General features: G+C 42.2%; 1 protein-coding gene and 1 long non-coding RNA gene across 2 annotated transcripts in view; one reads left to right on the top strand and one right to left on the bottom strand.

Moving 5' to 3' along the window:
• Window positions 1–18,291, bottom strand: part of LOC108524334 (uncharacterized) — a 27,502-nt gene extending 9,211 nt beyond the window's left edge. Inside the window, exon 1 of the long non-coding RNA XR_001884027.1 lies at window positions 18,220–18,291. This is a non-coding gene — a long non-coding RNA (uncharacterized LOC108524334). The remainder of the gene's footprint in view (window positions 1–18,219) is intronic.
• Window positions 1–18,303, top strand: part of LOC108524330 (zinc finger protein OZF-like) — a 56,743-nt gene that overhangs the window by 28,458 nt on the left and 9,982 nt on the right. Inside the window, exon 2 of the mRNA XM_017865377.1 lies at window positions 5,083–5,291. The gene's annotated coding sequence lies outside the window, so the exon portion shown is untranslated. The remainder of the gene's footprint in view (window positions 1–5,082; window positions 5,292–18,303) is intronic.

The raw sequence follows: 18,303 nt of genomic DNA, 5'->3' as shown, positions 1-18,303 counted from the left end.
GCTATAAAGACACATGCACATGTATGTTGATTGCAGCACTATTCACAATAGCAAAGACTTGGAATCAACCCAAATGTCCATCAGTGACAGACTGGATTAAGAAAATGTGGCACATATACACCATGGAATACTATGCAGCCATGAAAAAGGATGAGTTCATGTCCTTTGTAGGGACATGGATGCAGCTGGAAACCATCATTCTCAGCAAACTATCGCAAGAACAGAAAACCAAATACCGCATGTTCTAACTCATAGGTGGGAATTGAACAATGAGATCACTTGGACACAGGAAGGGGAGCATCACACACCGGGTCCTATTGTGGGGAGGGGGTAGAGAGGAGGGATAGCATTAGGAGATATACCTAATGTAAATGATGAGTTAATGGGTGCAGCTCACCAACATGGCACATGTATACATATGTAACAAACCTGCACGTTGTACCCTAGAACTTAAAGTATAATAATAATAATAAAAGGTCTTAAGCCGAAAATCATAAAAGATAACTGAGTTAGGGCTATGCATCTTACTCAGTCCCACTCCTACCTCATCAAATACTTATTATTTCTAAACTTTCCTCTCAGAGTTCACCGCTAAATATTAGAACTTCTTTTTTAATGCATATTCGCAGAGAGATTTAATTATTCATAGAATCACATTTGTAACTTTGTAAATCCCCAAAGGCACATGTAGTATCTTGGCAAGTAAAGTTTTAAATGAAAATTATTTACTATGCCACTCTTGAAAATTGTTCTAGTCAAGCTACTATTTGCAACAGAGCTATACACTGTGGCACCCACAATGTGGAATTCTGGTTGTAAAATTCTTTTTTTTTTTTTTTGAGGCAGAGTCTCACTCTGTCGCCGGGGCTGGAGTGCAGTGGCCGGATCTCAGCTCACTGCAAGCTCCGCCTCCCGGGTTTACGCCATTCTCCTGCCTCAGCCTCCCGAGTAGCTGGGACTACAGGCGCCCGCCACTTCGCCCGGCTAGTTTTTTTGTATTTTAGTAGAGACGGGGTTTCACCGTGTTAGCCAGGATTGTCTCGATCTCCTGACCTCGTGATCCGCCCGTCTCGGCCTCCCAAAGTGCTGGGATTACAGGCTTGAGCCACCGTGCCCGGCCTGGTTGTAAAATTCTAATTGCTGTAATAGTTTGCCTGATTATCATCCTTATAACAGGGTTAATAATTGCAGGAAAAATTTAGTCAAGGTTGTTTTGCTTATAGCAGGACTAATAGTTATGGATAAGAAGTAAGCATGAAAGTTATACTATCATTAAGTTTGATAAGACTTTTTACTAAAGGTTGGTAATACGATGCACTCTGAAAAGGTTATAAAGGAAGAGATTTTACATAAGGAAGGATTTTGTATGGTCAATTCTTGTACTAAAGGGAAATAACTGGTTGTTTAAAGAAAGGATGTTTAGGACAAATCAAAAAGTTTAAATATGTTGTAAAAAGGCGTATAAAAGTCATAAAAGAATAAAAGAAAGGAACTGTCAAAATTAATGCTAAAGTTATTTTAGCCACCCAATAATGTATTCCTCCCAGTCATATTGCAAGTTGTGAAAATGGCCTACGCCTAAAGTTATTCTCTAATGGTACGTTAAGGGGGAAATGTATGCTTTTCTCTAGGAAAGTTACTTCTATATTAACGTTTCTGGTAATGTACACCGACATCTAGTGGAGGTAAACCAGTATTGCAATCCATTAGTGTAAAAGGTGTCAAACTCTACTGTTGGTTATGGTCTATAGGGCCCCCCACTAACAGTGGTAATCTTAATACTTGTATCCTAACCCTACATTTTAAACCTTCTTGTAAAATGTATCCCTCTTCACCTAGAAGCAATTAAACTTTAAGTGGTGCCGCAAGCAGAACCACACATAGATATGCCATTCTTCTGAAAACCTTAGATGAACCACAGGAGAAGGCCCAACTGCTGTTCCCCACCCCACACACCCCTTTTCAGCAGGCAGTAGCCAGAAAGAATCATCGTCTAACCCCCTAACAGCAGTTAGGTTTACTTCTCTTTGAGGGGTCGGATATCACAGGAGTTATTAAGAAATCATTTTAGGCATATAGTAAGAGGAAGGGTAGAGATTTTCCTGTAATAAGAAATAACGCCAGACAATCTCTTTTCTGACCAAAAAGGGGACTTCAAGGGCCAGGCTGACAACCTTTGATATGCAAATGCTGGCCACTAGAAACTAGATCCACTCAGTATGGTGTTTCCCACCGTCTTCTCCTTGTTACCACCTGTGCAAAGTGTGATGGACACCTCCAAATAACACCATATGTTCAAACCATCATGGTGACCCACATTTGCATATTAAAGGGCGAAGGTGAGAGGGCCTGGTTTTTCTCAGGCTACACGAATAACACACCTGGTCAAACCAATCCTTTGGGCCCTATGCAAACCAGACACCGCCTCCTCCAGCCTCCCAATATAAGGGACTGCCTTTCTGCTGTGCACAGGGTCTATCTTTGTTCCTGTCCCTTGTCTCAGCACGGGGGAGCTGTTCTCGTCTTTGTTCCTTCTTTCTTGCCTATTACACTTTTCACTCCTTAAAACCACTCCACATGTGTCCATGTCATTAATCCTATCAGCACCAGACCAAAAAGCCTGGGGATCCTCCAGTTATCGAAGCTGTATCAAAATGAACTTTGGCCTGCTCTGTCCCAATCTCTCTATCCAAGTGGTGCCTCTAAGATTGCACAGGTACAATGACTACGAACCTGGGAAGGCTGTGGTGTTTCTTTAGATGGCTGGTGAATCTATCTGGATTGAAAGGATTCCTTTTCCCAGCAATAATTTTACAGACCTGAGACGTTTGCAAGATGAAGTTGTGTTGAGGGATGAAGATGTCATTACGCTTTCTTACCCAAAGTCAGGTAAGGAAGTGGGACCTGAAACTGAAGAAGGGATGGGGTGAAGAGACTGATGGAGTGCCTTCTTTATACCCTGCACTTGGGTATGCTTTGGTAGATAGCGTGGGGGTTTTTTGTGTGTTTGTTTTTGAGACGGAGTCTCGCTCTGTCGCCCAGGCTGGAGTGCAGTGGCACGATCTCACTGCAAGCTCCGCCTCCCGGATTCACGCCATTCTCCTGCCTCAGCCTCCCGAGTAACTGGGACTATAGGTGCCCATAGTGTGGTGTTTTAACAAAGCTTCTACTCAGAGAGACGGATTAAGCCAGACACATATAATGCAAATGAATGTGATTACTGGGGCATTGTAGAGACAGAGACATGAGCTCCCATGCAAGCTAAGGCAGATTTAAGTGATCATGCAGGATGGTTAGAGGGGGCTGATTATTGAAAGAATTTCGGTGAAAAAATAAACATTTATCCTTAGATGCTGAGCATGAATGTGAGATTGTTAGATGTAACAGAAAAAATATTCTGACACTTGTGTCAATGGTGAGGAAGGATATTCACAACAATTGCAACAGGGGAGAGAGACCAAACTCAACTCTGAAGATAGCAATGATAGTTGGGTTTTTGTAGCCAATTATCAGAGTAAAGTGGTCAGTGGGTGGGAAATTACAAAGAGCAACTTGATTAGGTATCAAGAGTAGAATCCTTGCTAAAGGCAGGCCAAAGACTTAGACATTAACAGCAGAAGATGAGAAACCTGATCAGATATCAAGGATGGGGGGATCCTCATTATGCTTTTTGAAACTGGGTGCAGCAAGGATGGACACAGATGTCCAAAGTCCAGGCCTAGTCAGGAAGAGGGCTCAGGGAAGCCTAAGTCAAGTCTGATCGAGGAGAGGGTCTTTGCCAGATGGCAGTGTTTTGATCTATTACACTACAGACATTGTAGGCCACATAATACATTTTCAGAGGGAAGAGGGCTGTCCTGTGCATTGTAGGAAGCTTAGTATCATCCCTGGGCCCTGCCCACTGGAGTCAGTAGCATACTCAAGTGTGACAACTCAAAATGTCTGCAGTCACTGTTAATTTCTCCTTGAGGTGGGTACAGTTTACCCCAGCTGAGAACCATTGTATTAGGCATGGATGAGGAAGAAGGCACATACATAGGTCTCAGGTTTCAGGCAAAGAATAGTAGGCATGTGTTGGTGTCATGCATTGAGGAAGAGAGAGCTGGTGGAGAAGCATATACAGGTAAGCTGGGATTATCAAGTATAACGAATACTACGGTGTAACTAGAGGAAGAATATGAGAGGTGAGAAAATGGGAGTGAAAATATTGTAATATTTAGCAAGTGCATGCGTGCAGTGGTTCAATGGTCTCTTCTGTGTATTAAGACTATTTGGTACCACTGTTTTACTGGGCTGGGCTTCTTTCACTTAATTTCTTCCAGTCTCCCCCAAGTTGGCTACATATGACAGTTTTGCTGTTTTTAAAATGATATTGAGCAGTGGGAGGAAGAGTATTAGGGCATCCAACAGCTCAAAGGTGGAAGCAGCCCAAGTGTCCATTGATGAACAGATAAACAGAATGTGCTCTCTACATACAATGGAATATTAATCACTCTTATAAAAGAGGAAGTTCTAATACACAGTACCACATGGATGGACCTTGAGGGTACTATACTAAGTAAAAGTCAGGCATGAAAGGATAAATATTGTATGATCCAGTCATAGGAGGTACCCGGTGTAGAAATATTTATAGAGAGGGAAAGTAGTGTGGTGGTTGCAAGAGAATAGGAAGAGTTGCTTTTTAATGTTTACAGAGTTTCAATTTTGCAAAGAGAAAAGCATTCTGGAGATGGATGGTGGTGATGGTTGCACAATAACGGCCTATTTACTGAACCGAACACTTACAAATGGTTAAGCCAATTTGTATTTTACCACAATTTAACATTTTAAAAGTTGGTTTTTTTAAAGAGTACTATGACAAAACAAGGTAAAGATGGCCACGTAAAAGTGAAAGGAACAGAGCATCTCTAGAATAAAGCATCAGTTGAATGCACTTAAGACACGAAGTAAGATGAGGAATGAAAACACCAGTTGCATTGATGGACAGGGGCATTATTGCTGGAATAACACATTGTCTTTAAGAAGTAGTGGTGGGGTCCATGTCACATTGAAATAGGTGACACCCTCTTCTTTTTTATTCAGGAACCGTTTGGATGGTGGAGATCATCAGTCTGATCCACTCCAAGGGAGATCCTACTTGGGTCCAATCTGTTGTTCCCTGGGATCGTTCCCCATGGATAGACGTTAAACAGGAGAAAGCAGGTTTGGAGAGTCAGAAGAGCCCACACCTCTACACCTCCCACCTTCCTATTCAGTTCTTCCCCAAGTCATTCTTCAATTCCAAGGTCAAGGTGAGTTAATAATGGCATGTTAGTGTGGACCACCTTATTGACTTCCCTGAAAGACTGTGTTAAAGGGACAGAGTTAAAATGTGATTCCCTAAACTATGCATATTAGAAAATCTTGTTCCAATCTACTGTGTCATTTATAAGACAATGTTTCCAGTATTTCCCCAGGAAATCCTCAGCCTTCAGTTAAGTAAATCCTGGCTACATCCCCAAAACTGAGGCCCCCAACATTAATATGCTCATGTGGAAAGCACCTTAGTTGTAAACCAGCACCTGTATTTCGGAGGAAATGTGGGTGTGACACTCATATTTGAAACCCAGCGTGGTTTTTCTATTCAGGATAGTAATCATGACGTGGGGCATTTCGTTCCCGATTGACAGCTCCACGGGTCTCCCATACATAATTTCAGAAACTCCACATGAAGCCTCTAGCATTGAGTAACCCTCAATGTGATAAATGTGAACTTTTTCTCATTATAGATTATTGCTTAAATCAAAACTTTTTCTCATTATAGATTATTGCTTAAATCAAAACTTACCAAAACTATCAAAATTGTATAAAACTGCCTCCAAATGTCTTAGGTGATGTGGCAGTAACAGTATTATCAAAATGTTCTAATATTACAGTGTCACACGCTATATTTCTATTTGCTTATTTACTGTCAGGTTCATTTATTTTACTGTATACACCATGATTTTGAAGATCATGTCATTTTTTTTCCAGTTTTTACTGTTTTACGCTGACTTGGCTGATGCTTAAAGCATTGTAGAGATACAAGAAAATACTGGAAAAAATAAATTAAAAAATAAAGTAAGAAAAATAGCCTAAGACCAAGCTCCGTAAAACAATTATGACTGTAAAACAATTATGATAAAACAATTTATAACAGAAAATTCCAACTTGAACTTTGGGTCCAGACTGTGTTTATGGGCAAATAGTGCAGGATGTTTGAAGCGCAGTTTGTGTGTGTTTAAACTGGCGGTACTGATCCTTCCATGTATTTGTTCCTGATTATTTATTAACTTAGAATATGCATCCATTCTTTATTCCTTCATATGTTTAGGTATTAAGCTCCTATTATGGGTCAAGGTTTGAATCAGGATTGGGAAGAAGGTAATGATTATGATGACCTCAAGCCACAACGTAAATAAATTTACAGATTAGTATTTGGGAAAAGACAAAGAATAGATGTACATTTATTTTCTGTGGTGCCAATATTATTTACTGACAGCCTCATTAATACCAGACACCAGGGTGTACTTGGTGAAAAACATCTACTTTAAGATATGCAATAAATACATGAAAGGATGAGAGAGTGAGAAAAATATAGGGAAAGTACCAAATTGTCCCAGAAGGTAAATGCAGGGTCTGCTGATGGAGTTATGCAGATGGAGGATTTGATAACTGTCTTGTAGCGGAACAATCAGAGATGGGAGAGACCGAACAGAATTCAGGAGAGCCTTTATTAAGGTGATCCCCTGGCTCAGTAGGACTAGCGTCCAGGAAAGTCCGAGCACCGAACAAAGACAGCAGCCACCTTTTAAACAGTCAGTGGTGGGAATTACATGATGCAGGAAGCGTACTTACAGAAGTGAGAGGAAAGGTAGTTGTTACTCCATGTCTTACATCCTTGGACATACATGGTTCTGTAACATATACTTATCAATCTTATGACCTTGCAGCTGTGCTGGGGAGGTAAGCAAGAATTCACAGAGCTCTAAGGAATGTGAAACTGGGGAGTATAGATAAGGCTCACTGAGCACAGAAGGAGCACAGGTTGTTAATACTAGGGTGGGGGGTGAAGGGGGACAGGATGGCGGGGCACTATATTATACTAAGCCCTGAGGGGAAAGTTGATTTCCTGACTTCACATATTGTAAAATTCATTAATTTCCTCTTCAGTCTCAGTGAGGAGAAAACCAAGAGTGTATAAGTGATTCCATTTACCCCGTATCCTTTGTGCAATTCTTACAATTTTTACTTTTGCCTGCAATACAAAAACTGCTTATGGGGTTATTGCCCTTTCAAGAGTCAGTAGGGTTTTACAGCAGTTCCATCAGGAAAGAAAATGTTGTCTTTTAGATATACTCCTTTACTGTTTCTCAGGCTCATCCCTGGACCTGCACTATGATTCCTGCACAGACTGAAGGAGCTCTTTTCAAACTGGTTGTCATGTAGGTTGTGGGCAATAAAGATTCTCATAGCTTTGCATGTTTCTAAGATTACCTTGATTTTCATTCTCATCTTTGAAGGATATTTTCATAGGATATAGCATGAAGTGTTTTTTTTTTTTTCTTCAGCACTTTACAGACAATTTTCCATTCGTGTTAGACCTCCATTTTTTTGGATGAGAAGTCAGAGGGCCTTTTTTCTCCCGTCTGTGACGTGTCTGTTTTTGTCTGGCTACGTTCAACGACTGAGCTGGATGCCAAGGGTGTTAAGGGACTGTTCATAGTCACTGCTGTGTGTTAACAAGTTTGGGACTGAGGAATAATACAACATAGTCACTGCTATTTGGTAAATGTCTGGTAATCTTGCCTCATGCATGCAAAGCCCAGCTCTCAGCCATATGTATACAGAGGCCCCGACACAGACTTTATCATTACACAATACTTATACATATTTTGGGGGTACATGCAGTATTTTGATACATGCATACAATGTATAACGATAAACGAGGACAACTGGGACTCCATCACCCCAAATCTTCACCCATGTTGGGAACATTCCAATTCCTCTCCTCCAGCAATTTTGAATTACACCACAAAATATTGCTAGCTATAGTTGTTCTACGGTACTATCAAACACTAGATCTTATTCCCTCTGTCCAGTTGTATTTTTGTACCTGGGAACAAACCTCTCTTCTTCTCCTGTCCCTTCCCAGCCTGTGGAAGCCACCAGTCAACTCTCTACCTCCATGAGATCCACAGTTTTAGTTCCCACATATGAATGAGAACATGTAGTATTTGTCTTTCAGTCCCTGGCTTATTTCACTTAATATAATGCCCCCAGTTCCATTCCACGTTGCAACAAATGACACGATTTCATTTGTTTTGATGGCCGAATAACATTCCATTGTATGTATGACAGTGCCTTCATCAAATGGCCAGAGGTACACAAAAACTGCTAAGCATCACTCATCATCAGGGAAGTGCCAATCAAAACCATAAAGAGATATTCTCTCACCCCAGTGAAAATGGTTTTTATTAAAAAGACAAAATACAGATGCTGGCGAGGATATGGAGAAAGAGGAACCCTCCCATGCCACTGGTGTGAATGTAAATTAGTACAGCCGCTATGGAAAACAGTGTGGCTCTTCCTTGACAAACTAAAAAGAGAATTAACCTATGATCCAGCAATCCTGCTGCTGAGTATGTATCCAAAAGACAGAAAACTAGTGTACGAAAGACGTATCTGTGTTTACAGAAAAAGACTTCTGAGGCATCCTTCCCATAGACTGCCTTCCTTCCTAATGACTGTCTGTTAATTCCATCCACTTCAGCTGCCTGAACCCCCAACCTCTGCCTCCTCAGTTCAGCATGACTGCTCTACTTGGCCCTGATTCCAGCTCAGTCCACTGTGGTAGAGGAATTATCCCCAGGCAGAGAATAGGGAGATCATGGGGTTCCACTTGCTGGATACCCTTCTCATGTGGATATCAATCTTGCATGACCCTTTCTCACTGGCTCAAAGTGTTGCCTGATACAATTCGTGTGGGTTTCTCGGTTTCTACATCAGGAAGCTTAGTCTAACACCAGCCTCTCTGTCAACCAGAAGGAGACATGCTGTTTTCTTACCATTGTCTGAAGGGGTTAAGTAGGGAGAATTCATTAGGAGATTAGTGAGGCTGGGAAATTGCTTGTTATTTTTTTTTTTCTTTCAGGGGCATCAGTTTTATGACAAGAAATATTTTCAAAGAATTAGAGAGTGTGCTGTTAAAAAATTTAAAAAACAATATATGATTACCTTTCTTCCATCTTTATTGAGATATGACTAAGAAGTTAAAAAATAGATATATTTAGGGTATACAACATAATATCTTGATGTACACATAATTGTGAAATAATTACCACAATCAACCTAATTAACATATCCTCTCACATAGTTACCAATGTGTGTGTGTTGTGTGCAGTGAGAACATCTGAGATACCATTAGCAAATTTTAGGTATACATTAGGATTCACGAGATTCATCATGCTATATATTAGTTCTATAGTAATTTTTCATTTTATAGCTAAACATTTGTTCCCTTTGACAAACATCTCCCTGGTCCTCCATCCCCAGCTGCTGATAACTAGCATTCTATTCGGTTACTTAGGTTATTTTCAGATTCCACATATAAGTAAAGTCATGTTGTGTGTGTGTTAGTCTTTTCTCATAATGCTACAAAGAAATACACGAGATTGAGCAATTTATAAGCGAAAGAGGTTTAACTGACTCACTACAGAACTAACTGGTTCTGTAGACTGTACAGGAAGCATAGCAGCTTCTGTTTCTAGGGAGGTGTCAGGAAACTTCCAATCACCACAGAAGGAAAACAGAGAGTGAAGCATCTCCACACAGTGAGAGCAGTAGCACGAGGGAGGGTGGGAGGTGCTACATACTTTTAAATGGTAAAACAGATCTCACAAGAACTCACGCATTCTTGTGGTGACAGTACCATAAAGGGTAATGCTAAATCATTTATAAACAACTGCCCCATGATCCCATCACCTCCCACCAGGCCCCCCTCCAACACTGGGAATTTCAATTGAACATGAGACATGGGCAAGACGTGGATCCAAATCATATTATTCCACCCCGGCCTCTTGCAAATGTCATGTCTTTCTCACATTGCAAAATATATCATTCATTCTCAACAGTTCCCCAAAGTCTTAACTCATTTCAGCATTAACTCATAAGCCCAAAGTCTCATCTGAGACAAAGCAAGTCCCTTCCACCTACACGCCTGTAAAATCAGCAGTTATTTCCAAGATACAATGAGGGTACAAGCATCGAGTTGTGGCCTAATTACAGCTCACAGCTCCCATTCCAAAAGGGATGAAATGGCCAAGGGAAAGGGGCTACAGGCCCCATGCAAGTCCCAAACCCATTGGGGCAGTCATTAAATCTTAAATCTCCACAATAATCTCCTTTGACTCCCTGTGTTGCATCCAGGGCACAGTGATGCAAAGGGGTGGGCTCCCAACGCCTTGGGCAGCTCTGCCTCTTGTGGCTTTGCAGGCAGCGGCCTCCCGATCTGCTCTCATGGGCTGGCATTGAGTGCCTGTGGCGTTTCTATGTGCAGGGTACAAGCTGTCAGTGGATCTACCATTCTGGGGTCTGGAGAATAATGGCTGTTACACTACAATGCCCCAGTGTGCACTCTGTGTGGGGGCTCCCACCCCACATGTCCCCTATGCACTGCCTTGTCTCTCTGTGCCCGGCTTATTGCACTTTGCATGACGTCCTATTGCATGCCTTTCAGTGCTTTGTGTTTAACTGCAATAATCTCATGCTCTCCTGTAAGTGTGCTGCATCTCGCCCTCTACTTGACTAATGGTACAAATCCCACTACATCTTGAGCCTCCTCTGCTTTGGTTTCCATCATGGGCCCTAATATGTAAAACATTGATCAATTCTTCATGATTAATTGTGCAGTTGCATGCCAAGTTGTCTCCATGAATATGTGGTTGTTTCTCAAACACACAAAGAAACAAGTCTTGAGCAGAACATAGAAGCTGAAAGACACTCATTACCCCTTCTTCTAACGCATCATTCACTCATCCAGCCAACATTTACTCAGTACTATGTGCTAACCCATCTACAATGCCCTTTGCAAGTGTTATGTTTAACCTCACATTGTCACGTAACACTTAAAGAAAGGCGGCCGGCCACGGTGGCTCAGGCCTGTAATCCCAGCACTTTGGGAGGCCGAGGCAGAAGGATCACGAGGTCAGGAGATTGAGACTATCCCAGCTAACACAGTGAAACCCCATCTCTACTAAAAAATACAAAAAATTAGCCGGGCATGGTGGCAGGCGCCTGTAGTCCCAGCTACCCGGGAGGCTGAGGCAGGAGAATGGTGTGAATCTGGGAGGCGGAGCTTGCAATGAGCCGAGATCGTGCCACTGCACTCCAGCCTGCGCGACAGAGCGAGACTCCACCTCAAAAAAATAAATAAATAAATAAATGAGAATATTAACTGTCTGTCCCAAGAAACATTAACCATATCTACCCTCCACATATATTGCAGGCTCTGTAAACTCCTGTTTCTTTCTTCCCTGCACAGCTGCAAGGTCACAAGACAGATAAGCATAAGCTGCAAACTAAGGTTTCCCAGAGACGTAAGACATGTTGCAAAAGTGTCACAGCAGCCTTTGTTCTCGCTTCTGTAAGCCTGCTTTCTGCTTCACATAGTGCCTGCCCCAAAATGNCCTGTAGTCCCAGCTACCCGGGAGGCTGAGGCAGGAGAATGGTGTGAATCTGGGAGGCGGAGCTTGCAATGAGCCGAGATCGTGCCACTGCACTCCAGCCTGCGCGACAGAGCGAGACTCCACCTCAAAAAAATAAATAAATAAATAAATGAGAATATTAACTGTCTGTCCCAAGAAACATTAACCATATCTACCCTCCACATATATTGCAGGCTCTGTAAACTCCTGTTTCTTTCTTCCCTGCACAGCTGCAAGGTCACAAGACAGATAAGCATAAGCTGCAAACTAAGGTTTCCCAGAGACGTAAGACATGTTGCAAAAGTGTCACAGCAGCCTTTGTTCTCGCTTCTGTAAGCCTGCTTTCTGCTTCACATAGTGCCTGCCCCAAAATGCTTAAAGGGGACTCATTTTCTTTGTTCTGGGCTCAGACTTCCAGGACACATGTCTGCTGAGCTAGTGTACACCTTAAACACTATCCTACACTCCATTCGGTCTCTCCGGTTCCTTAATTTTCCGCAACAGTGGTACTTTCTTAAATTTGATTAAAAATGAAATGTTATTAACGTGTCAGGTCATCCGCAGACATCGATATCAGATTGCAATCAGCTAGTGAGCATCTACCCAGTGCTCAAGTTTTGAAAGTAGGAATACTGTTTAGGAAGACTCTTTTAGAGCAGTGTTTCCTAACAGGGCTGACTTGAGCCCCCAGGGGATATTTAGCAGTGTCTGGAGTTATTTTTGTTCACTACAACTGGTTGTGGGGGCTGGAGAGTGTTAGCAGGTTTGCACCTAGCATCTAGTGGCTGGAGATCAGGGATGCTGCTCAATATCCTACAATTGAGAAGCAGGGATCCCTCCTATGGGCTTCCCAAGAATGGCACTTCTTTTATTTAAGGATGCTGAATATAGTCCCCCAGTCTCTGCTGGCTTATATGGTTTCTGCTGAAAGGTCCATTGTTAGCATGAGTCATATCCATGTGGCGGTATCCCCATCCAAATCTCATGTCAAATTGTAATCCCAAATGTTAGAGGTGACACCTGGTGGGAAGTGCTTGTATCATTCAGTTGGAATTCTCACGAATGGCTTAGTGCCATCCCCTTGATGCTGAGTGAGTTCTCACAAGATCTCATTGTTTAAAAGTGTGTGGCACCCAGGAATTCAAGACCAGCCTGGGCAACATGGTGAAACCCTGTCTCTACTAAAAATACAAAAAGTTAGCCAAGTGTGGTGGCACGCACCTGTAGTCCTAGCTACTTGGAAAGTTGAGGCAGAACAATCTCTTGGACATGGGAGGCAGAGGTTGCAGTGAGCCAAGATCACGCCACTGCACTCCAGCCTGGGTGAAAGGGTAAGATGGTGTCTCAAAAAAAAAAAAAGTGTGTGGTATCTCCTCTTGTTCCTGCTTTCACCATGTGACATGCCTGCTCCTCCTTCACCTTCTGCCATGGTTGTAAGAGTCCTGAGGCCTCCCTAGAAGCAGATTCCACTATGTTTCATATATAGCCTGCAGAACTATAAGCCAGTAAGTCCTCTTTACAAGTTACCCAGTCTCGGGTATTTCTTTTTTTTTTTTTTTTTCTTTTGACACAGGGTCTCACTCTGTGGCCCTAGAGTACAGGGGTGTGATCTCAGCTCACTGCAACCTCTGCCTCCTGGTTTCAAGCAATTCTCCTGCTTCAGCATCCCAAGTAGCTGGGATTATAAGCCTGCACCACCACACCTAATTTTTTTTTATTTTTAGTAGACACAGGGTTTCACCATGTTGGCCAGGCTGGTCTTCAACTCCTGGCCTCTGGTGATCCACCCACCTTGGCCTCCCAAAGTGCTGGGATTACAGGAGTGAGCCAACACACCTAGCCTCAGGTGCTTCTTTAAAACAATGCAAGAATGGCCTAACACAGAATGTTGGCATAGAGGAGTGGAGTATTGCTATAAAGATATCTGAAAATGTGGAAGCAACTTCAAAGCTGGGTAATGGGCAAAGATTGGAAGAGTTTGGAGGGCTCACAAGAAGACAGGAAGATGAAGGAAGTTTGCAATTTCTTAGAGACTGGTTAAGTGGTTGTGACCAAAATGCTAATAGTAATATGGACAGTGACATCCTGGCTGCTGAGGTGTCTGATGGAAATGGGGAACTTATTGGGAACTGCAACAAAGGTTATATGTGTTGTGCCTTAGGAAAGAACTTGGTTGAATTGTGTCCATCCTTTAGGACTCTGTGAACGTTTGAACTTGAGAGTGATGATTTAGGTTATTTCGCAGAAGAAATTTCTAAGCAGCAAAGTGTTCAAGATGTGGCATGGCTGTGTCTAACAGCCTAGGTTCAGATGTGTGAGCAAATAAATGACCTAAGGTTGGAAATTATATTATATTTAAAGGGGAAGCAGAGCATAAGAGTTTGGAAAATCTGCAACCTGGCCATGTGGTAGAAGAGAAAAGCCTATTTCAAGAGAAGAATTCAAGTGAGCTGCTGAGCAACCACTTGCTAGAGAAATTTGTGTAAGTAAAATGCAAACAAGAGCTGATAGCAAAGACAATGGGAGAAAGGTCTCGAAGGTATTTCAGAGACCTCTGCAGCAACCCCTCCCATCACAGGCAATCTATCCATCCAGTAAAGCTAGAAAATGGATGAGGGAATGAACTGCTGGAGAGTTTCTGGGCTGGAAAAAAGTCCTTAAGTCAGGCAAAGAATAGATTGAGGAGACAGAGAACCTGAAGGGTGACAGCACTTTTTAAAGGTCACTGGTCCTCTGCAGGACTTTTTGAACTAAGCAAGGTAGAGACAGTTTACCACATGAACTTGTGTTATCACTCATGAAAGTTGAGAACTAAATAGAATAGTTTTCAGCTATTGTAGGCCAATAGTAAATCAGACTGTCCATTGATATTACCTTTGCTTCACTAAGAAAACAGGATACTACTACAGACACATCAGAATGACTAAAATTTAAAGAAAGACAATATAAAGCCTTGGCAAGGATGTGGAACAACTGGGAATTATCATACATTGGTAGTGAACATGTTATATGGTACAACCACTTTGGAAAACTGACAGTTTTAAAAAAAAACAGACAACTATCCCATGACCTGACCCCTACTGCAAGAGAAGGGAGTGCACATGGTCATAGAGAGATGTGTTCATATAGCTTTATTCACAGCAGTTAAAAACTTAAAACAAGCTGAATATCCATCAGTGAGTGAATGCATAAACTAACTGGTATATTCATGCAATGGAATGCTACTGTGAAATGCTACTAAGACTGTTGACATATAGCCTACACATATGAATCGCTAACATTAACAGAAGCCAGATGCAAAAGAATGCATAAGGAATACTATTCTTTCTAAGAAGGCCAAGAACTAGCAAAATGAATCTATGCGGATAAACCTCAGTATAGCGGTTACTCTAAGGGGGTGATGAATAGGAAGGAACTCAAGGGAAGTTTCCAGTGTTATGGAAATCTTTACCTTCTAAGTGATGGTTACATGGGCATACGCATCATCATGCTGTATGCTTAAGGTATGTACATGATACTTCAATAAATCATTTTTAAAAGAAAACATCCATTCCTGGAAACAGAACAGACACAACCACACATAAAGAAGAACGCTTTGTTGTTCTAAGAATGTTCTTCATTTAAAGTCATGGTTTGGCCCTCCAGTTGGTAGTGGAGGCCCTCCAGTTCCTATGACTTGATTAGTGATTGTTGATCTTGAGAACATGTACATAATGGAATGTGTTTGGCTATAGAAAAAGATGAGATTTCTTTCTGTCTTAGCAATCTCTTTAGCAGACTGCCTGTGGTACATATTGGATTCTGGTGTAATGTTTATTCAATAATAAAACTGTTTTCTTTCCCTTCTACCTTTGTAGCGAGGTTTTATGGGTTGGCAGGAAGTTTCCGTTTTTATTTCCTCAACAGTAGACACGCAGTTTCCCTGTACAATATGGTTAAAAGGCTTAAGCAGCTAAAATTCACTACCTGCTATTAAAAGATGAGTCTCATATGGATACAAAAGTGAACATGTTTAAAGACATTACTGAGACTTCCAGTTTCTGGTCCAGCAAGGAGCTGAAGTCCTCACTGTATCCTAACAACAAATAAAAAGCTGAACAAACTGAAAAATCAGCAATTCTTCTTAGATCTGTCAAATAAGTGAGGTCATAAGGCAAGCCACTGCCTCCAAAGTTGGAGACAGGCAGACACAGAGAGTCACAACTTACCAGAGCAGAAACTCACAAGCAGAAATCTTTGTGCCTCTGCAGGAACCAGAACAAGGTTAGGAAATCCTGAACCGTAATTGATGGATTGCTGGAGGCTGAGTGTGGTTAAATCTGAGAGTTAAAAACTCCAGGAAGACCTTGCCATGGAGCTATCTTTACACTTTCATGAGTTTCATCTCCAAGGACTCTAGCAGGTTCTCACAGTGAAGATCTGAGAAAAGGCCCCAGCTGATTCTGACAGGGGAAGAGGAAGAGTAGCCATTTTGAAATACACCAGAGCATTCTGTTCAATGCTCTGGAGAGAAACCATTTTACCAGAGCCTACCATCTTGGCATTTTATCAGTGTCCAAATGACTTAGAAGAAGGAAAATAAACTCTGGTCCCCTCTTGCCATCCTGTCCCACTTAAGGGGAAGGAGGGTTTTACTGAGAAGCACTTGTGAAATTCATAGTCCCTGGGCACAGGATAAGAGACTGAAACCTTTGGGAGGCCGAGGCGGGCGGATCATGAGGTCAGGAGATCAAGACCATCCTGGCTAACGTGGTGAAACCCCATCTTTACTAAAAATACAAAAAATTGGCTGGGCATGGTGGCGGGTGCCTGTCAGCCCAGCTACTCGGGAGGCTGAGGCAGGCGAATGGCATGAACCTGGGAGGCGGAGCTTGCAGTGAGCCAAGATTGCACCATTGCACTCCAGCCTGGGTGAGAGAGCAAGAAGCAGTCTCAAAACAAAACAAAACAAAACAAAAAACAAAACAAAAAGACTGAAACCTTACCATTAAGACTTCTTGAAACCATTAATTGGGAGGTCATTAGGCTGAGATGACTCCAGTACCCTGAATTCTTAACCTAAGCAAACCCAAACCCAACTCAATGTAACTGGCCTTAACCAATCAGAAACCACCAATTAACCTCCTACTATTGGCTTTCCACTGGAATGAGCCAAATAAGGCTCTACTCTAACCAATCAAGTATTTTCTTTGCCTTGTTTCTGAGTTCAGCCTGTAAAAGCCTTTCCCTCATGCCTCTTCAGAGGGGCCCTAAGCTGCATGTGGTCTGGCAATACCCAATTCATGAACTGCTATCTGCTTAAATAAACTGTGCCTAAGTTTATATATTTTTTGCAGACTATAGAACACTTCCCCTCTCACAATCAAATCTTACCACCATGTTACTAAAGACCTATCATGCAGCCTATTTTACCAAGTACATCACATTCAGCTATCAGGAAAAAATTACAAGGCACTCTAATAGGCGAAAAACACAGCTTGAAGATTTTACTTAACTCATTAATGAGAAAAACTGGTGACGTGAACTAACTCATAAGAGAACCCTTCCTCCAGCCGAAAAAAAAGTCACATTTATAGATCAAGAATATTAAAGTGGCTGGCTGCAGTGGCTCATGCCTGTAATCGCAGCACTTTGGTAGGTCAATGTGGGAGGATCACTTGAGGCCACGAGTTTGAGACCAGCCTGGGTAACATAGTGAGATCTCACCTATACTTAAAAAATTAGCCGGGCATGGTGGCACGCACCTGTAGTCCCAGCTACTCAGGAGGCTGAGGCAGGAAGATAGCTTCAATCCAGGATGTCAAAAGGTTGTGGCTGCAGTGAGCTATGATGGTGCCACTGCACTTCAGTGTTGGCAATAGAGTGAGACGCTGTTTAACAACAACAAAAAAATTTAATTAAAATGATGTGCAGCAGCAAAAGAGGCAAAAACTGGCCTCCTCCCAAATGGAGATGGAGGAGGGAAGGAAACTGAGCCTCCTCCAATTTACTTTTGTATAAACAAGAAGTAATTTGAACTGCCATCAGCGATCCACAATGTGAGTTGATAAATAGCTCAAAACAATGACAAAGTAGAATCAAATGACCTGGAAGCCCATAATCTAAATAATGCACGGAAGCACAATTTCTCCATTCATTGCTTATTTTGTGCCAGGCACATGTATGAGCACTTAATCCTCACAACACCATTAGCTGAGAAATATTGTTCCATTGCCACAAGAGCAACTGAAGCTCATAAAGATTAAACAATAAAAAGTCACACAGCAGACCCACTCTATAGCTCAAGTATCAACAAAACACTCACAGAGATGCACATAGGGTCACACATCAAATCACACAACCTCACGGAGAATGGGCCTAACCTCACAGAGAATGGGGCCATCAGATACACCAAAGCAGACGCCCGGCGGTCCCACTCACCTCTAATAACAAACACTTTCCCAAACTTAAGACGCACATGTCCACGCCAATGTATTATCATAGGCCCTTTCCCCACCTCTTAAAGCCTCCCACGATTCATCCCTCAGAAGGCAACCGCTTGGTTCTCTGCTCAGGCGCAGCGTTCTCCACACCTCTAACG

This window comes from Rhinopithecus bieti, unplaced genomic scaffold, assembly GCF_001698545.2.
Source record: "Rhinopithecus bieti isolate Rb0 unplaced genomic scaffold, ASM169854v2 scaffold_81780, whole genome shotgun sequence".
Lineage (NCBI taxonomy): Eukaryota > Metazoa > Chordata > Mammalia > Primates > Cercopithecidae > Rhinopithecus > Rhinopithecus bieti.
Note: the sequence above shows the minus strand (reverse complement) of the source record. Positions and strands in the feature narration are given on the sequence as shown.